Here is a 21,363-nt window from a genome sequence, read left to right on the forward strand (position 1 = left end):
CTTCCTATCAGCCTCCACCTGCTGCCCACTTCTTCCAATTCCAGTTTACTTTCAAGTCAGGTTGCTCCAGGAAAGGAAGCCACATATACTCCCTTAACATCTAGGGCAGATGGGGGCCTAATTTAGAATTATCACTTTTAGTCAACGTTAGGGACATCTAGTCCACATGCTCCTCCTTCCCACTGTACCAACCAGAAACAGGCCTAGAGTGGGGAGAGAATTTGACCAGGTTTCTGCGTGAGCGAGAGAGGGGATCACAAGCACTCCAAACACAACCGACCCTCACTGGTCATCTCACTGGTGATCACAGTGGGTCACACAGCAGAAACATCTCCTGTTGTTTTACCAACTGAAATTTTCTTAAAAAAAAAAAAAAAGTCAACCATTCCTTTGCTCCATAAAACGTACATGAGATTTGCAAAAGAAGGCTGGGAACGGCCCGAGGCCTTGGCGCCACAAATCCTCCACCTCATCTCCAAATTAATTCTGGACCCTGGGTCCAGCCAGTCAGGCGTGGCAGCTTTTTTTTTTTTTTTTAGGCTGCCTCAGGCAAAGGCAACTGGCATTTGGTGAGCATCTATTTTACAGGCGAGGTTGGTGGGCCTCCTCATCCTTGCTTTTATTGCGGAGGAAACTGAGTCCCAAGAGGGCCCAAGTCATTCATCCAAGGACACGCGGCGCCAAGGGGTGGAGGGCGGTTAGGGAAGTAGGCCTGCGGGCCCGCAGGGCGCTAGGGCGGGCAGGAGCCGGCCCCCCTAAGCCAGGTTACAGGGTGAGAGAGCAGGGCCCCTGGCCCCGCGCGGGTGGGGCTCCCCACGCGGGGCCAGAGGCGCGATCCTGGTTTTGGCGGCTCCGAGGGAACTCCAGAAATCGCAAGGAGAGATTCCGGGCCACCAACTCCCCAGAAAGTTGGATCGCGGCCACTCCCAGGACGGCCGGGATCTGCGGGCCAAGATGGCACTGGGTGAGCGGCGAGACACGCGCGCCGCACCCCGCAGCTGCCGAGGGGGACCAGCCGCCGCCTCAGCGCGACCCCGGCCGCCGGGCGGGCGTCGGAGGGGCGCGGGGAGGTCTCCGGCCAGGCGCGCGCAGGCCTCGGCGCGGCCGCACGCCGGTGGGCACGCGCGCGCCCGCCGGCCCCGCCCCGGCGCCCCGCCCCGCCGCGCGCCCCGCCCCGCCGCGCGCCCCACTCCCGCCCGCCCGCGCGCGCCGCGGCTCCGAGCCCCGCGATTGGCCGTCCGGCGTCACCTGACGCTCTGTTATTTCCTGTGTGTTGGGAGAATGGAGAGAAAAAACCCCGAGCCGAGCGGCTTTCGGCCCCTGCGAGGCGGCCGCGGCCTCCGCCGGGGGAGCCCGCCCTGAGGCGCGCCCGACCGGGGAGCGAGCGAGCGCGCGCGAGCGCGCGGGCCGGAGCGAGCGTCGAGGGGCCGCGGCCCCCCGGCCCGCCCCGCCGCCGGCCCCGGGCGCCCGAGCTGGAGGCAGCGGAGGCGTCCCCCACCCCCACCCCGCGCGGCGCCGTCCGCCGCCGCCGCTCCTTCCCCTCCCGCCCCCGGCTGAGGCCGAGGGACCGGGCGGGGGGCTCCCGCAGGTAACCGCCGCCTGCGCCTGAGGGGGAGGGGCCGGGGTCAGGGGCTGAGGGGCTTGCGGGGGGGGCCAGGCCGGGTGTCTTGGCCTCCGGGGCTGGGGGCAGACAGAGGTCCTTGCCCGGCCCGACCTGAGAGTGCGCCGAGCCCCCCGGACTCCGAGGCCAGGACTCGGGGTGCTCAGGGGCCGGCCCGACCGGACCCGGGAGTGCAGAGAGGAGCGGCCTGCCTTGGCCTCGGGGCGCTGAGGGGAAAGGGCCCGGCCTGGCATCATCAGGGCGCTGAGGCGGGGGTGGGGGGTGGGGGTCTCGGTCTGACCGGGCTTGGGCACCGGTCCTGGCCTGAGGTTGCCTGGAGAACGGTACCTTCTCGTTGCGCCCTCGGGTGCACCGGCGGCGGATGTGAGCGGGCGGCGCCCAGGGGGTCGACGGGGTCAGCGCCGCCCGTCCCGGGTTGGGGGGTGCCCCCTGGCAGCCCTGGGTATATCCCGCAGCTCTCGCCGCTTTGCTGGGGGCGAGGCAGGCGGGCAGGCGGAGGGCCGGGCTTGGGGAGGGGCTGGCCGGGCTCCCGCGGGCGGGAGCGTAGCTGGGGAGCCGTCGCGCGCCCCCGCCGCGGGGAGGGCAGAGGGCCCGCTTCTTGCCATGTGAACACCTGAAGCCATGTGGACGCGGCTGCTTCTCGCCTGTTGGGGGCGGAGGGCAGGTACCGGCTGGCCGGGCTCAAGGTCCCAGGCCCCCCCGGGGGCGGAGGGCCGAGCGCGGGATACCCTTCCTGCGTGGGGTTTTTCTCCCCCGCCGCGGTGAGCAGGGCTGTGGGTGTTGCAGCCGGTGGTCCCCAGTGTGCGAGCGGACGGCTCGTGTTTTTGGGGGTGTGGGGACGGTGGGGAGTGGTGGTGGAAGGAGAGCGGCCGGTCCGGCCCAGCCCGCTCTGGCAGAGGATGGAGGTGGAATGTCTCCCGTGCGCCGGGATGGGAGTGGAATTTAGCGAGTTGAGGGGTGCGGGGGGGGGGTGTGGGGAGGCGGCGCAGAGGAGCGGCCGCCTTCCTGGGCCTGTGGGTGGGGTTATTGTCTGTATTTGTGGTTGTGGATACTAGCCCTGTCTGCATCCCTTTAGTTTGCCCTTAGGGGACAGATCAAAATTAGGATACCGCCCCCCCCCACCTCGCGAAGATTAGATGTCTCTGATAACTTCTGTAAAATGGATGGAATTTTCGAGCTGTTATCTAACAGGCAGATCTTTGAATGATAATCAGACCTTTCTGTTAACAGCCTCAGTGAGGAGTTAAAGGGAGGATCCTCAGTTAAGACCCTCAGTGAGGATCTTAAAGGGAGTGGCAGCTGGCTGAACTGGGAAACTGCCCTGAACGAAAACCCAGGAATCTACTTCCAGCTTTGCCACCAAGTAAACTATAACCCTGGCCAAGTTACCTACCTCCCCAACGCTTCAATTTTGTCTGGTTCAATAAAGGCTCCCTTCTAGGTCAAACGTTACAGGGCTTTTAGGTAGTCCCTCCTGTCTTGTGGTTTTGGTTTAGTGGTAGGTGACTTCCTGGGAGATGCATGCAGACTGTTCCTTACTTGGCTTGTAAAAGCCTGTCTCATCTGTTAGTTTTCAGCCTGTATTCCGACAGAGTGAACGACTTGGTCAGGGTGCAGTTTTTCCTTAAATTCTAGATGCTGTTCTGTGCTTCACAGAAAGTATATTCTAGCCTGGGCTGAATGCGCCTTGTATTTTTTTCTGTCTTTGCAAGAAGGAGTTATCAGGGAAAAGGTTTTTCAGTCATCATCTGACTACTTGGAGTTGTGGATAATGTGTATTTGATTCTCTGTGTGTTGGTTAGCTTCAAGGAGATCCAAGATCTTTCTATGCAGAGTATTATGAAGGGATCTTATTTAAAGTTCCTTCCAGGGATATTTGGCTAACTTTCTAAATTTCCAGCTTTAGTATTCTCAGAGAAGGAATAAAGTGGAATTCTATAACATCTCCTGTGAAGTGGCATGCTAGTGGAATTAACTATCACCTCAGGGTGCACTAATTATTTGCATCCCCAGTTTATTCCTTAATGGTAGCTGGATGCTTCCTCTCAGATGCTGAAGAACCCCAATTAATTTCACTGATTTTATGGTGTGTGAGGGCCTTAGGCCATGCCTTTGACTGGCTAGGCCTTCTGGACCAACCTCAGAGGTTGGTCTTGTTTGTCTTAAATTTCCAGCATTGGGATTCTTGAAGAACATGTGCCTAATGTGTGACATGTCTTTCTTAGACCACTTTTTAATTCTTCCTGTGCACACATTTCAAAAAGGGTCACAGCTTTGGGAGGTATGCTCATAATGCTCACCTTGGAGACGGATTGGTAGAGTTTTCCTTGTGTGTTGACATCAGGTCTGTCACATAGGTAGATGCTTTTATATGGCTGTGCAGATTGACTATTTGGAGTTTTCCAAAATAAACAATTTATGTTGGTATTTGAATTATGACCTTGCTTTGTGTGGGCTTTTAAAAACCTTGCAGTTACTTAAATTGTAAACAGTTACCTACTCACATAAATTTACATTTTTGTTGTAACTTAAGAGGGAAAAGTTATAAAACTTAAGGAGGAAATGTTTATTTGTGTATACGTTTGTGAGAGAGGGTTGCCAAGGCGGTAAGATGTCAGGAGATAAGGATTTTAGATTTTGTAACCTTTTTTTTTTTTTTAACCTTCATAAAGTGTAGTGGAATGTAGATCAAGAAATTAGAGTTGGACTTCTAAGTTCAACCTTCTCTTTCTAAGGAGAGAAAGGATGCTAGAGCATTTGTTTTGAAAAACAAAACCAGAAATACCCCAGTATGTTCTGTCCAAGGCTTTTTAACTTATCTTTCAAAATCCACCCAGCAGACCTGAGAGATATATCACCTCTTCTTTTCCTGAGAGGTCAAGGAGCTGATGAGGGTCAGGGTTTGGTTGTGACTGTCCCCCTGACTCCAAAGCCTTTGTTAGGTCCGTTATAGCTCACTGCCAGCTCAAGAAACAAATCAGCTAGTGGATTGGCTTTGGAATCCAAATTTACTGCTGTGTTTCCCTTCTTCATCTTTTCCTTTTTTTTTTTTTTAATTTAAAAGTTACAATGATTTGAAACCTGGACTCAGGAAGGCTGTGCCTTGTGATTTAGTGATCCCTGCGAGTTTCCTAAAATCTCACTTTCCTCATACCTGACCAGTTTTGCCGGTGCACCTGAGATTTAATCAAAAAAGTTTCTCTTTCATACCCAGTTCTGCCATTCTGTCTTGAGCTGAAAACTTCTGTCAGCTCAAAGAGTGACGCAGTATATAAGAGGCTGTCTCCCTTCCTGTCTGTGTTACTGGTTTACAATGTACAGGAATCATTATCTGGTGCCTGCTCTCATTTTGGCCAGATGGGATTCACAATGTACATTTATAAAAGACAGCCCTGCCCCAGTATGCCTTCAGCTCTCTTCCTCATGGGGGCTTGTGTTCAAGACACCTTGGTGATCGTTAGATCTTTCTGGGGTTTTTGACTGTGTGCCTTCATTTCCATTTTGTGGAGGTAAAAGTAACAAAATAAAGGGAAACAGCATAATGCTATTTATATCGGAGCAGAACTGTACACATAAAAGTCATACATTTGAAATATAATGAAATCAAGCCTTTCATAAAGCATAATTTGGTCACATTGCATTTAGATTGAATAGGTTTTTTTTTTTATTATTAGGTTTGAAGGTCGTCTTAATACCTATGGTACATGCAGTATGAGTGGGAAGATTCTCATGTTGACAAACATGATCAGTACTTTCTGCATTAGAGTTGTATTTACTTTGTAGGTAATGTGCATGGCCCAGCAGGAAGATGAACCATAAAGTGACTTATTGGTGTATCTGTGGCTTGTTATCTGATGCTTCATTGTGGGAAAGTTAAGAAAGAGAAAACATTAGCTACAGGGGAAAATATCCTTACTGCAGTCTGCATATGTAAGCTGTTCTGTGGGAAAGGGTGGAAGTTATTGCAACAGTTGAGTATCAGCCTGATTGGAAGATTGTTTTCTGTGTGTTTGACCAACACATCCCTAAACATGCATTAAGGTTCTCTATGTTCTAATTTTCATTGACAAGCATTTGTAAGCACTGTTCTAAAACATGGAAGGTGCAGTGGTGGGCAAGATAGAGAAGGAGCCTGCTCTGGAGACGGACTGTTGACAGTAAGTAAGTGTGTCTGGCAGTGACCATAGTGATGAAGAGAATAAAAAGACAATGTGATAGTGACTCAAGGGAAGCTGCTCAGAGTAGTCATAAAGATGTGCCCTCTTCAGGAGAATGGTCTGCCAGTAGGGCAGTCAGACTGGGTCTGTGGGACGGGTGAAAGTGGCATTAAACAAAGTAGGTGATTTGCTTTAGTCCTGAACATCCTGAGGAGTTAATCCAAAGAATAGAAGTGGTGGGTTGAAGTCTTCCCTCTGTTTGTATCTCTGCTTTGTAAATGGGGACTTGGGTCAAGAGAACTTGAGAGGGATTATTAGTGGTACTTTATAAAGGGCAAGAAAGGGAAATGTGTGTGCTTTATTGAAATTGTTCTGATAAAACCCAGAAATGTGGAGGGAATTCCCCTGGTGGTCCAGCGGCTAGGGCTTTGCTCTCTACTGCAGGGGGTGTGGGTTCAAATGAAGATCCTGCAAAAGCCGTGCACGGTGCCCCCAGCCCCGCAAAAGAAAAAAGCAAAACCGCAGAGATGTGTTGTTACATTGATGAGTGCTGGGTATTATTAGAAACAGCATTTAGTTATGTTTATGTTTCTCTGTTGAGAAGTTGGATTGCGGTGTTAACAGTCATTGTACTTGGTTAAAAGTTCAACTGAAGCTAGCAAAAATTAGTGATATCTGTATGCAGGACACTCTGCTAGATATTGCTTCAAAGAGAAGATCTCAAGTGACCTTGGGTGGGATAGCGGGGTGGAGGAAACAGGGGTATCCGAGAGTGGGGACTGGCGGGAGAGGAGACAGCGCAGTCAGAGGCTTTGTTGTCCACGGCCGGGAGGCTCCGCCCTCCGCACTTTTGCCAGCCAGCCAGTGGCACCCAGATACCTGCACCCACCCTCTCTGTGCTCTCTGGTAGTTATCTAGAGAGATGAAAGAAATCGTCTCGTCTAGCACTTTACAACCTTTTTACAGCTCAGGGAAGGGGCCAGGGAGGTGGTGACCTGCCCATAGTTAATGTAGCTTTACATTGACAGTCAAGGCTAGGACCCTGTTCTTTGCCAGCAAGGCTGGTGTTCTTTCCACTGTAGCCCATGCTCTGAACAGAGGGTTGGTCGTTAACATTCGCTCCTGAGTAGAAAAAAAAAGGCCGCCTTGGGTTGGTAATGTACTCATTTAGGGGAAAGCCTGTGTAGTTCCAGTCTTAAGAAGTCAGGGAAAAGACACACATCAACCTGGGAAGCAGAGTGTGGACAAAGAGAATTGTGCTGCTCTCTTTTTGCTTACACACACACACACACACACACACACACACACACACACACACACACACACACACACAGTGTTGGTTTCCTTAGGCCCACCAAGACATAATCTCACCCTCATTTTATCTTGGTCTGGAATGGATGACATGGAGTTCTGCCGCATTTAGCATTAGTTGTGAAGTTCACGCTAGGCCCTTTAGATGTAGGGAGAAATTTCTGATACGTGGCTAAAAGTGAGTTCTAGAATTCAAAAGAGGTAAGGCCCTGACAGTCCTAAGGTTTTCACCTCTCGACCTCAGTTTCAGGGAAGGTTTCACTTTTATGTTTGGAAGCAGCCTAAGCTAAAGTGTTCCTTTGGAAGCCTGGAGATCATCCACGGCGCCTGATCAGAGTGGGGGTTTTTGAGCAGGACTACGTTCCTGGGCGCTTGCCTGCCTTAGTGCTCAGGTGGGTCAGTTGCCTGGGGGCAGGTTTTGTGTCCCTTTTGCAGTAATGTGCAAGGGTGTTCTTGCTGTAGGAAGTCTATGTGATGGGCAGACGAGTGTGAAGGAGAACGTGTGGCCTCAATCTGGCTCCATCACTTATTAGCATGAGTGAGCGTGGGCACTTTGCTTGAGCTACAGTTTCCTTGTCTGTAAAATGGAGATACATCTTCCTCAGGGCCGATGGGAAAAGGAAATAAAATAGGAAAAGTATATAGTGGAGTGCACCAGCTATAGGCGAATGGTAGTTGCCCACTGAAGCATTCCACACCGTGCTGTGTGCCAAGACACTGACTGGAGCGGAGCTTGTTGTTCAGTCGTTCAGTCATGTCCAACTGTGACCCCATGGACTGCCACACGCCAGGCTTCCCTGTCCTCACCATCTCCCAGAGCTCGCTCAAACTCAAGTCCATTGAGTCGGTGATGCCATCCAACCATCTCATCTTCTGTCGTCCCTTTCTCCTCCTTCCTTCAGTCTTTCTCAGCATCAGGGTCTTTTCTAGTGAGTTGGCTCTTTGCATCAGGTGGCCAAAGTATTGGAGCTTCAGGATCAGTCCTTCCAGTGAATATTCAGAATTGATTTCCTTTAGAGCAGAGCTGATTCCAGACCACCTGAGCTGCCTCCTGAGAAACCTTGTATTCAGGTCAAGAAGCAACAGTTAGAACTGGACATGAAACAACAGACTGGTTCCAAATCGGGAAAGGAGTATGTCAAGGCTATATATTGTCACCCTGATTATTTAACTTATATGCAGAGTACATCATGAGAAATGCTGGGCTGGAGGAAGCCCAAGCTGGAATCAGGATTGCCGGGAGAAATATCAATAACCTCAGATATGCAGATGACACCACCCTTATGGCAGAAAGTGAAGATGATGATCCTCTTGATGAAAGTGAAAGATGAGAGTGAAAAAGTTGGCTTAAAACTCAACATTCAGAAAACTAAGATCATGGCATCCGGTCCCATTGCTTCATGCCAAATAGATGGGGAAACAATGGAAACAGTGACAGACTTTATTTTTGGGGCTCCAGAATCACTGCAGATGGTGACTGCAGCCATGAAATCAAAAGACTCTTGTTCCTTGGAAGAAAAGGTATGACCAACCTAGACAGCATATTAAAAAGCAGAGACATTACTTTGGATTATAATAAAGAAAGCTGAGTACCAAAGAATTGATGCTTTTGAACTGTGGTGTTGGAGAAGACTCTTGAGAGCCCCTTGGACTGCAAGGAGATCCAACCAGTCCATGCTGAAGGAAATCAACCCTAACTATTCATTGGAAGGACTGATGCTGAAGCTGAAATTCCAATACATTGGCCACCTGATTCAAAGAACTGACTCATTGGAAAAGGCCCTGATGCTGGGAAAGATTGAAGGCAGGTGGAGAAGGGGATGACAGAGGATGAGATGGTTGGATGGCATCACCAACTCAATGGACATGAGTGTGAGTAAGCTCCAGGAGTTGGTGATGGATGGGGAAGCCTGGCGGGCTGCAGTCCATGGGGTTGCAAAGAGTCGACACCACTGAGTGACTGAACTTACTGACTGATTCCTGCCAATCCTGTTGATTTTACATCCTCAAAGATCTGCTCAGTGCTCATGCTCAGTTGTGTCAGACTCTTTGCAACCCCATGGACTGTAGCCCACCTCTGTCTATGGACTTTCCCCTGCAAGAATACTGGAGTGAGTGGGTAGCCATTTCCTACCCCAGAGGATCTTCCCGACCCAGAGATCAAACCGGAGTCTCCTGCTTTGGCAGCCAGATTCTTTACCACTGAGCCACCAGGGAAGCCATCTGCTCAGTAGAGAAGGGCAGTTAAAACAGGGCTATTGGAAGTGCTCTAATGGGGAAATACATGGAACTGAACCAAGACGTATTATTCTGACTGAAATGGTCATACGAGGCTTCTCAAAGGAGGGCCATTGGCTTTTTTGTCCTGACACTTGTCGTTCTCTCAGCAGTCTCTTCCACCTCCGTGGTTTGTTCCTCCACTTTTGCTTATCTGTTGGCATTCTCTGGATCCTCTTGGTTCATTGCACTCGCTCTCCAGGTGCTCTCAGATATCACCAGGCTTTGATGATTGCCCATAAGTTGATGACCATCATGTTAATATCTCAGCCAGACTCCTAGCTCCTCCAACTCCTCCTACTTGATGCTGCAATTTGGATAGCTCATCAGTAGCTTGAGCTTTGTAAGTCCAAAACTAACACATACTCCTTAAACTCTCCTCCATTTGTTCCCTCCTGCGTACGTGGTTTTAACATCTAACCACCTTCTCAGATCCCATTCCTCCTTTTCTCTCGCCACCCTCCACATCTAATCTATCACATTACTGTCAGTGCGGTTGCCGTAATATGATTTGAATCTGTCCACTCTCTTGCTACAGTCTCTGAGCCACCATCATCTCTTACCTGGAACATTGTGATTGCCTCTTAAAATGGCCCCCTGACTTCTGCCCATCTGACTACTCCGCCTTGCCCAGAGCAGCCAGAGTCACCTGTCTTTCCTCCACTTTAAATCATTCAGTGGTTTCTCATAGCACTAAATAGAAAATCCAGACTTCTCATTTCTCACAAGGCTCTGAATACCCTGGCCCTTGCCCACCTCCCTGGTTGCTTGTCTGCTGCTTTTGCTTGCCATCTTTGAGCAACATTGACTTTCTCTCTGTCCCAGAAGGCCCCAAACTCTTTCTCGTCTCAGGGACTTCTTTATGCGCTCTGTCCTCTGCTCAGAACACTGGCCAGCCCAGCCTCTTCTCGTCCTTCAGGACATTTGTGGAATGAAAGCACATAGCAGTAAAGGGGTAGGGTAAGGAGGAAAGTGTCCTTAGAGTGCATCTGCTGTCGTTCAGTCACTAAGTCGTGTCTGACTCTCTGCGACCCCATGGACTGCAGCATGCCAGGCTTCCCCGTCCCCCACTATTGCCCAGAGTGTGCTCAGATTTGTACCTGTTGAGTCGGTGACGCCATCCAACCATCTCATGCTCTGCTGTGCTCTTCCCTCTTTGCCTTCAATCTATCCTGTCATCAGGGTCTTTCCCAGTGAGTTGACTCTTCTGTCATGTGGCCAAAGTATCAGAGCTTCATTGGGGCTTCACAAAGTCTTAAAAAGAAGAGAGATGTTGGAAGAGCTAAGAGAGTGTGAGTTTGGTTGTGTTGCAGGTGGAGTTATTCAAGCAAAACACCTAGGAGTCAGGCAGCCAGCACTCCCTGTACTGCTGACGTGACTTTAAAATGATGCCACCCGGCTGGAAAACTGTTTTGAAAGTTTCTTAAAAGCTTAAATAAGTCTGCCCTGTGACCCAGCAGTTCCATTTGTAGGTATTTACCCAACAGAAGTGAAAACCTACGGCCACAGATAAGCCTTGTACGAGAATATTCGTAGGAGTTTTGTTCACGATAGCTGAAAATTGAAAACAGTCCAGTTGTCCGTCATTGGGGGAATGGGTAAACAGAATGGTATATTCTTACAGTGGAAGACCACTCAGCAGCCAAAAGAGACTACTGACGTGTGACAAGGAAGAATTTCATACAGACACGAAAAAGCACATGATGGATGATCTCATTTGTAAGAGATTCTAAAACAGGCAAAAGTCTGTGATACCGAAAATTACATCCGTGGTTACCTCTTGGGTAGATGGGGGTTCACTGGGAAGGGGACATGAGAGAACTTTCTGGAGTGATGGAAATGTTCTGCACCTTGATAAGCATTCATCAAATCTTACTGAGTGATACACTGTCTGTAATTTTGCTGTAGGTTATACTTAAAAACAACCTAAGAGTTGTCCTAGGTTTCTTTTTCCCTTTCACTCTCAATATTTAATCTCCCAGCAAATTCTGTTCATTTTATGTCCAAAACACATTCTGAATTTGTCCCCCTGCCACCAACACCATCTCCTCTTATCCAGGCTACTGTACTACTAGTTTCCTGACTGGATTTTCAGCCCCCAATATTTTTGGCCCTCCCAAATAATTTTTTCTGCTTTTCAGCTAAAATGACCTTTAAAAATTCACATTGGGTCTTATCAGTTGTCTTCCTGCAGCCCTTCAGTAGCCTTCCATTGCTTTCATGGTGACCGACAAGGGGCTCTGAGCCCATCTGACCTGGCCTCCTCCTTGCTCCCTTCAGTTCCAGCCTCTTTGGCTTTCCCTCTGTTTCTTGAACACCTCAGGCTCATTTCTACCTTAGGAGCTGTTCACTCAGCCTTCCCTCTGCCTGGGGCATCCTGCTTCCCAAACCTGTGTGAGACTTGTTTCAGTTTGCCATTCAGGTTCAGTTTATCTTAGTTTTTTGGCCACACCAAGCCACATACAAGATCTTAGGTCCCCAACCAGGGATGGAACCTATACCCCCTGCATTGGGAGTCTTAACCAGTAAATCACCAGGGAAGTCCCCGGGTTCCATTTAAATATTTCTTTCTCTGTGCGTTTTCTCCAGCCCTTACTGTCTGAAGTAGTGCTCCATCACATCAACCCGCTCTATTTTGTTTGTAACTTTTATCACCACCTGAAGTTATTTCATCCTTTTATTTGTTTGCCCGTCCCTTCCTCCAGGATGGAGCCTGGCTTGTTCACCATTGTACACTCAATGTCAGCAGCAGTGTTTGGCCCACAGAGGTGGTGGTGGTGGTGAAGTCACTCAGTCGTGTCCGACTCTTGCATCTTCATGGACTGTAGTGCGCCAGGCTCCTCTGTCCATGGGATTTCCCAGGCGAGAATACTGGAGTGGGTTGATTTGGCACATAGTAGGCCCCACTGCTGGGAAAGATTGAGAGCAAGAGGGAGAGAGTCAGACACGACTTGGTGACTAAATAAACAACGAGGCCCTATGTATTGACTCAGTGAAGGTAATGATGCTGGTGATACGGGATGAGAACAGGCCGACGAGGGATAGATTTGTGAGGGAGAGAGAGGAGCAAGGAGAGTCCAGACTTCTAGCTCGGAAGCCAGGTCGTGGCGGTGCCAGTCACCGAGATAGAAAACAGTGGGGAATGAGCAGATTGGGGTGTGGTGGAAAGTGATCAGTTTAATTTTGAACTTAAATTGGAAATACTTGTAAGGACCGCATCAGGTGTTTGAGGCACACAACAGACATTAGGGGAAGGGACTGGGCTGTAGGGTGAGATGTGGAGGTGAGCGTGTCTGCTCCAGCCTGGGAGTGGATGAGGCTGTTCTCAGGGTGAACAGGGAATGTCCGTATGTAGGAAAGTGTCCTTCCTCTTTCCTGCCTGAGTGATGGGCGTCTGCCACCAGTAACACGGACTTCACAGAACTCAGCCCCTCGCGGGGCTTGTAGTTGACACTCCTGCCTGCCCCGCCCCTCCAACCTTGTGCCCCAGCTACATTGTTGCTGCTAATAATGACAAGTGCGCAAAGGGTCAGGACAGAACTCTGAGGAATGTGAACATTTAAGGCAGCAGGGCAGCATTTAAAGAGGAGCAGAGAGGATGCAACCAGCAGGTGAGAAGGAAAACCCAGACAGCCTGGCATGAAGAAAGAGCCTCAGAGGCGGTAGCTAAGCTTACTGAAATATGTCATTTGAAAGGAGAGGGGATGACTAAAGCCAGGTGGTTGTGTATTGATGAGAAAGTGGGGTGAAGAAGTGGAGACAGTAAGTTTGGAGTCAAGCCTTTGTAAAATTTGGCCACCGAGGAAAATAAAAAGTAACTATAGGGAGAACCTGGGGTTAAGCGAAGAGTTTTTTTAGACATAAGAAAAACTTAAGCACGTGTAAACGGATGTGGGAAGGAGCCAGCACCGGGCTGAGTTGAAGATGCAGAAGATCACTGGGTTGAGGACCTTCCAGGAGATCTCAGGGCCCTGTGTGGTCCAGGCGATTGGCTTTGAATTGTAGGAATATCCTCTTCTGGGGAAAAGCAAGTTGTGTGGGTGGGATACACATGGGCCTGGGGGCAGCAGGCAAGAGTGCTTTCCGGTGAGCTCTGTGAAGGTCTCTGCTGGCGGGCAGGAGCAAGGTGGAGAGCGGGAAGCTTGAACAGGGGAAGCTTTGAAGAGACTGCTGTGATAGGCACATAGAGCTGGCTGAGGAAACAAGGTCTGCAGGGGGAAAGTAGAGAGCAGTTAAGATGAGCTTGCTGCCTCTTGGGATTTTAGAGAAACTGGTCGGACCTTGACAGTTGTTTGTCTAGATTTGGATTCCAGTGATTTAGACTCAGCTTCTCTTGCCTGCGTCCCCATACGCTTCTGCTGTTCCCGTTTATTAGACCAGTGGCTTGTAAATTACCCCAGAGCTCTCAGACTTGACTTAACCACTGCTTACACGCATTCCCTGTGTGAGGTGGGTGGCAGGGTTCTCAGTGTTGTGTGAACACAGGTAAGGTGGGGGATACTCTTATCCCCTCGGACCTGGGTACCCAGGTGGCCTGGCTGTAGTGGAAGAAGTGTATCATCTTCCCAGCTCCACAGCTCAAGCAGCTCTCATCATCTCTCCTTATCTTGGGTACCTGTAAGATTTTTGCTGGAAAAACTGCAAAATATTTTCAGATACTACTGCACGAGGCTCTAAGGTCCTTGTGGTCAGGGCTGTGTTCTGTTTTTATGTTATAGCCCCCGCAGCTGGCACACTGCCTGTCAGTGCATGGGAGTGAGCGCCTCTGAGCCTCTCCCTGGACTGGCCTCTCTTTCTCCTCTGTGTCTGTCCATGTGTTATAGGGATGTATGTCATGTGTTACAGTTAATATGGAATGTGTCTATTTCACCACAGTATTGTATTCTTAGATGGCCACCTTACTTTGTTAATCTTTATTTCTTTATGTCCCCTTCACATAGTAGGTATTAAAGTAATGTTAAATTTGAATTTGTTGTTTAAAAAAAAACTTGCAAAGTTTCTCTAAGAGTAACTAAAATAGTTGAAGAATGGAGGAAAAATTCAGAGACAATATCAGTTAAAGAAATGAGTTAATATAGCCTGATAAAATATTCTCAGCAATGAGTTGATGAGGGTCTCAGGGTATGTTAAACAGTGACGGCCTGCTGTTCCTCTACTCTGACAAGGAAAACAGCAGGTGAGGTCAGAGGGAGTGCTAGTGGCTTGGGTAGATACACCACAGAACTCCCTGCCTTGTGATACCTTTGCAGGGAAGAGTTCGGGTTTGGATTTAGAAAAAAATGGAGTGGGGTCCAGAAGTGCCATTTTGGGGCCAGCTTGTTAGAACATCATCTGTGTGAGGGCAGGGCCTTTCTGTTCCCCAGCATATCCCCAGCATCTAGAATGTGCTTGGCAAGTAGGCAGTGCTCAGCAAATAGTTTCTGTGTGAATTAATAAAAGAAGTAGAGTTTTCCTGCCAGCTTTCAAAGGAATGTGCCATAGGAGCTTCAGTTTCTTTTTCCCCTTTGGCTCACTGTTCATGATCCCTTTCTGAATTAATGAGTTCCATGCGTTTATTACTTGCTTGAACTTATCTTGCTCAGCTTTCAAAGGATGCCAGCCCAGTCTACTGTTCTCTGGATTAAAAAAAAAAATCAGCAGCTTGTTTTCAAAACCAAAATATTAGGTTTTAAGATTTCATTAGAAATTTTTTTATATAGAAAAGATTTCTTTTGTTGATGCTTTTTGCTTATGTTTAAGATGTAAACCTTGAAAATGTTAAAGAGAATTGAAATTGACTTTTAATTATAGTAGTTGATTATATGTTTATTGAATCTTTTCTCAACAGACCAAGCATTATCTGTACTTCCCTATTTTTTGCCGTATTCTTAATATTTGATACCAGTCCTTCTGTATCTGCTCAAGAATCTTCCTCAGTGAGTAATTCATCAGGAAATCTCTTCTCGGAAGCCTGTAATAATACAGCTCAAGGGGTGTCTCCGCTAATGTAAAGTCACAACATTGACTGTGTAGAAGTCGTGTATCTGATTTCATTAGCAAATTAATAGGTGATACCAGTTCTGGGGAGGAGAGACTAATGTTTTCCCTCTGCTTTAGTTCATTCTACATTAAATCATTTGAGAACAGGACAGTGGGAAATTCTGTCTTTCCATCTAGAGATGAGCAAAGACTTGGTTCTGTAAGCCAGTGCATTGTTCTCTTGTTGACTTGATTCAGCTTATTAACATTTTATTGAGATACACTTTATAGTATTTTAAGAATAAGATTAGAATCTGCTAAACTAAAAATTTGAAAAAAAAAAAGCCGTACTACTCTTAACAGTATTTTTCTTCTAGAGTTAAAATAGTCATATGAAAATAGTTACTTTTGTTGAAATAGTTGTACATGGAAATAATTATATATATTAAAGAAAAATGTCAGGAATGTTAGCATAGTGTTTTAGTTGAAACAACTTTTTTTCTTTTTCTTGAAATGTATGTTTTTATTATAAAAGTAGTGCATGCTCTTGGTATAAAATTCAAACAGTACATAGGTGTATAATCCTGCTCTTTGGATATAGCTGTTGTTTATAGCTTAGTGCATATCCAGTACTTAAAAAAAATAGGCTTTATTTTTTTAGAGCACTTTTAGATTCACAGCAAAATTGAGAGGAAGATACAAATATTTCCTATATACCCTCTGCTCCCACACATGTGTAGCCTACCCCGTTTATTAACGTCTCCCACCACAGTGGGTCCTTTATTACAATTGATGAACGTACCTTGACACATTTTCACCAAAGTCCGTAGTTTACACTATACTTTACTCTTAGTGTTATATTGTCTCTTCTGTGGCTTGGGAGAAATCTATGACTGTAGCCATCATTACAGGGTCCTACAGAGTAGCCTCACTGCCCTGAAACTCCTCTGTGCTCCACCTGTTCCTCCCTCCCTCCCCGTCATCCCTGGCAGCCACGGGCTTTTCATTGTCTCTGTAATTTTGACTTTTACAGCATGATATAGTTGGATTCATACAGTACATAGTCTTTTCAGATTGGCTTCTTTCACTTAGTAATATGTATTTACATTTCTTCTTTGTCTTTTCATGGCTTGATGGCTCATGTCTTTTTAGCACTCAGTAGCAAAACTGTCTTTTTTTTGCAAATGAAGGTGGTTCTTAGTACTGTTCTACAAAATATTCTGAGGTTTCTGTTTGCAGGTGGTTCATCTCCTGAAGACTTCTTAAGTATTTACTTTTTGAAACTTTCTGGAATCTTTTTCCCCCTCATATGGTTGGCTGAACTCGTGGATACAGAGAACCAACTGTATTTGGTTTGGGCACAGGGAAGTCTTGTCCTTATCCAAAGATTGTTTTGGTGGTTAGGAACCTTTTGGAAAAGAAATCAGGATGGAGGTAGGTAAAGAATGAAGTGTATGTAGCAGGTCTCGTACATTGCGTACAACAGAAAGCCAGAAATGACCAGGTGAGCATCAGCAGTTGTTTTTCAGGGCTCTGGGATGAGTCTTAGCACTTATCCTCAGGGTGTTCAGTAGTGTAGTGAGGAAGCAAACAGGCAGATCAGTGATTATACATTGTAAAAAAATTGGCCACAGAGAAGGGAAGGTGCTAGAAAATGGTTGTTGGTTCTAGAGAAGTGATAGCAGTAAGAACCAGCAGTCTTAGCAAGATTGTGGTCCTGACAGGTGGACAGAAAGGTTGGTATCACACAACAGGAGGCAGTCTTAGGGTCAGGACATCCATTGTCTTGTCCCATTAAATGAGCATCACAGAGGGCATCTCAAAGCTATTTTAGAACATTGATGGTGAAACGTTAGCTCTTAGTGTTCCAACTCAGAGAAGGCAATGGCACCCACTCCAGCACTCTTGCCTGGAAAATCCCATGAATGGAGGAGCCTGGTAGGCTGCAGTTCATGGGGTCGCTAAGAGTCAGACAAGACTGAGCGACTTCACTTTCACTTTTCACTTTCATGCATTGGAGAAGGAAATGGCAACCCACTCCAGTGTTCTTGCCTGGATAATCCCGGGGATGGGGGAGCCTGGTGGGCTGCCGTCTGTGGGGTCGCACAGAGTCAGCTACGACTGAAGCGACGTAGCAGCAGCAGCAGTGAACATTGGCATACAGGTGTCTGTGTGTATGTCTGTTCTTAGTTCTTGTGGGTGTATACAGGAGTGGAATTTCTGGGTCGTATAGTAATTCTGAGTATAATTTTTTGCGGAACTGCTTGTTTTCCAGAGTGGCTATACCGTTCCCACCAGCAATATATGAGGATTCCAGTTTCTCTCCATCCTGCTCAACACTGGTAATTTTCCTTTTCTTGATTATAGCCATCCAAGTGGATATGAGGTGGTGTCTCATTTCTGATAGACAGAGTGCCTGATGAACTATGGACGGAAGTTCGTGACATTGTATAGGAGACAGGAATCAAGACCATCCCCATGAAAAAGAAATGCAAAAAAGCAAAATGGCTGTCTGAGGAGGCCTTACAAATAGCTGTGAAAAGAAGAGAAGTGAAAAGCAAAGGAGAAAAGGAAAAATACAGGCATCTGAATGCAGAGTTCCAAAGAATAGCAAGAAGAGATAAGAAAGCCTTCCTCAGCAATCAATGCAAAGAAATAGAGGAAAACAACAGAATGGGAAAGACTAGAGATCTCTTCAAGAAAATTAGAGATACCAAGGGAACATTTCATGCAAAGATGGGCTCAATAAAGGACAGAAATGGTATGGACCTAACAGAAGCAGAACATATCAAGAAGAGGTGGCAAGAATACACAGAAGAACTGTAGAAAACAGATCTTCACGACCAAGATAATCATGATGGTGTGCTCACTCACCTAGAGCCAGACATCCTGGAATGTGAAGTCAAGTGGGCCTTAGAAAGCATCACTATGAACAAAGCTAGTGGAGATGAAGGAATTCCAGTTGAGCTATTTCAATTCTTGAAAGATGATGCTGTGAAAGTGCTGTACTCAATATGCAAGCAAATTTGGAAAACTCACCAGTGGCCATAGGCCTGGAAGAGGTCAGTTTTCATTCCAATCCCAAAGAAAGGCAACGCCAAAGAATGCTCAAACTACTGCACAACTGCACTCATCTCACACGCTAGTAAAGTAATGCTCAAAATTCTCCAAGCCAGGCTTCAGCAATATGTGAACCGTGAACTTCCAGAGGTTCAAGCTGGTTTTCGAAAAGGCAGAGGAACCAGAGATCAAATTGCCAATATTCGCTGGATCACGGAAAAAGCAAGAGAGTTCCAGAAAAAACATCTATTTCAGCTTTATTGACTATGCCAAAGCCTTTGACTGTGTGGATCACAATAAACTGTGGAAAATTCTGAAAGAAATGGGAATACCAGACCACTTGACCTGCCTCTTGAGAAACCTATATGCAGGTCAGGAAGCAACAGTTAGAACTGGACATGGCATAACAGACTGGTTCCAAATAGGAAAAGGAGTATGTCAAGGCTGTATATTGTCACCCTGCTTATTTAACTTCTATGCAGAGTACATCATGAGAAAGGCTGGGCTGGAAGAAACACAAGCTGGAATCAAGACTGCCGGGAGAAATATCAATAACCTCAGATATGCAGATGACACCACCCTTATGGCAGAAAGTGAAGAGGAACTAAAAAGTCTCTTGATAAAAGTGAAAGAGGAGAGTGAAAAAGTTGGCTTAAAGCTCACATTCAGAAAACGAAGATCATGGCATCTGGTCCCACTTCATGGAAAATAGATGTGGAAACAGTGTCAGACTTTATTTTGGGGGGCTCCAAAATCACTGCAGATGGTGACTGCAGCCATGAAATTAAAAGATGCTTACTCCTTGGAAGGAAAGTTATGACCAACCTAGGTAGCATGTTCAAAAGCAGAGACATTACTTTGCCAGCAAAGGTCCATCTAGTCAAGGCTGTAGTTTTTCCAGTGGTCATGTATGGATGTGAGAGTTGGACTGTGAAGAAAGCTGAGCGCCAAAGAATTGATGCTTTTGAACTGTGGTGTTGGAGAAGACTCTTGCGAGTCCCTTGGACTGCAAGGAGATCCAACCAGTCCATTCTAAAGGAGATCAGCCCTGGGTCTTCTTTGAAAGGAATGATGCTAAAGCTGAAACTCCAGTACTTTGGCCACCTGATGTGAAGAGTTGACTCATTGGAAAAGACTCTGATGCTGGGAGGGATTGGGGGCAGGAGGAGAAGGGGACGACAGAGGATTAGATGGCTGGATGGCATCACCAACTGGATGGACGTGAGTCTGAGTGAACTCCGGGAGTTGGTGATGGACAGGGAGGCCTGGCGTGCTGCGATTCATGGGGTCGCAAAGAGTTGGACACGACTGAGCCACTGAACTGAATCACGTTATGCGTCTTTTCATGTCCTGTAGTATGCCATTTTCGTATCTTTGGAAAAATGTCTATTCAAGTCCTTTGCTGATTTTTTTATTGAGTTGTTGTCTTTATATTGTTGAGTTGCAAGAGTTCTTTATATGTTTACTCTTATCAGATATTAGATATGTGATTTACATTGTCTGGGAATTATGGGATGCTTTTTTTCCAGTATCATCTGAACAAGTTTGGACACGTTGCTTTAGTCCTCCTGACCAGAGTTTGAATCCGTGCCCTGGCAATGAAAGCGCTGAGTCCTCACCACTGAACCACCAGGGAATTCCAGAGACACTTTGGTTTAGATATGAATAAGCCTGTATGCAGATTTGAACAGTACTTGCATCCCAGAAATAGAAGAAATTTTGAAGGATTTTGAAGTTTGTTTGATGTCTGTATACTTATTTTAGTCATTGTATCCTTTCTTCATCTCTTGGAAGTCTGTACAGCTCACAAGACTCATGAGATCTAGAGAGACCATGCTTTGAGAGGCAGACCTAGCATACATAGGATATTTATTCTAAGCCATTTTATTCCCGAGACAGACATTTACAGTTATGTATTGAATCATGTCTCTATGTTTTAGTCTGAAGGTCATATTCCAACACAGAAACACAGGAGTGCTACCGAGTGATGGACAGCCTGTCCTGAAACTTCAGTAGCGCTAGGCTTCAGGAAGGGTTTGTTTTATTTCATCAACACATTGATCACTGTATCACCTGCTTCTTTGCATGTCAGCTTTGCAACTCGGGAGCAGGATTTCTGTGTTAACCTTTCAGCCAGTGCCTCTTCCACTGGATTTCCTGTGTGGGGATGAACGTGCCACGGGAGCTTGTGGGAACGACAACAATGCAGGCTGTTTCCCTCCCTGACCCCTCTTGCTGGATGAGGGAGTTCCCTGCGCACTTAGAGCTTTCTAGAAGGCAGAGACCTTCGGCTTTTCATAAATCTGATTTTCCTATAACTTGAGGATTCCATGTATTAACGTTTTTGCTTGTTTCTCCTCTTCACTCAGCTAGCTCCTGGTGGAACACTCCTTCCTTTGCCTGATCCTCCAGAGCCAGCTTCTCCACGTTGTCTCAAAAGTAATAGAGGAGAAGATGGTCATTATAATTACAATGTCACCACTAATAGAGCTAAGTTCAGTCCAGTTCAGTCGCTCAGTCGTGTCTGACTCTTTGCGACCCCATGAACCACAGCACGCCAGGCCTCCCTGTCCATCACCAACTCCCGGAGTTCACTCAAATTCATGTCCATTGAGTCGGTGATGCCATCCAGCCATCTCATCCTCTGTGGTCCCCTTCTCCTGCGTTCAATCTTTCCTAACATCAGGGTCTTCTCAGTAAGAATTGTCTGTTTAGATTTAACATTAAAAAAAAATTTACTTAGATTGAGGAGGAGGTATAAAGAAATGATTCTTTGACTTTCTCATGCCAAGGACTTGAGTTTAGCTTGTGAGGATTCCTTGTTAGCGTGGTGAACGGAACAGAAGCAGCGTCTAGGCCTGGGCCTTGGCTCGTTGGCATGTCCTTACTTTCACTCCTGCAAGCACCTTTTAGTTTATTGCTTTTAAGCTTAACCCATTTTCTTTTTAAATGCTTCTCTCTAGCATTTTTTTCTGCCTT

At 47.0% G+C, this 21,363-nt stretch overlaps 1 protein-coding gene across 3 annotated transcripts in view; it reads left to right on the forward strand.

Moving 5' to 3' along the window:
- The first annotated feature begins 1,271 nt into the window (after positions 1-1,271).
- Positions 1,272-21,363, forward strand: part of TCF20 (transcription factor 20) — a 94,078-nt gene continuing 73,986 nt past the window's right edge. For all 3 annotated transcript variants that reach the window (XM_070371488.1, XM_070371489.1, XM_070371490.1), the window contains exon 1: positions 1,272-1,588. The gene's annotated coding sequence lies outside the window, so the exon portion shown is untranslated. The remainder of the gene's footprint in view (positions 1,589-21,363) is intronic.

This window comes from Bos mutus, chromosome 5 (genome assembly GCF_027580195.1).
Source record: "Bos mutus isolate GX-2022 chromosome 5, NWIPB_WYAK_1.1, whole genome shotgun sequence".
NCBI classification, from domain to species: Eukaryota; Metazoa; Chordata; class Mammalia; order Artiodactyla; family Bovidae; genus Bos; species Bos mutus.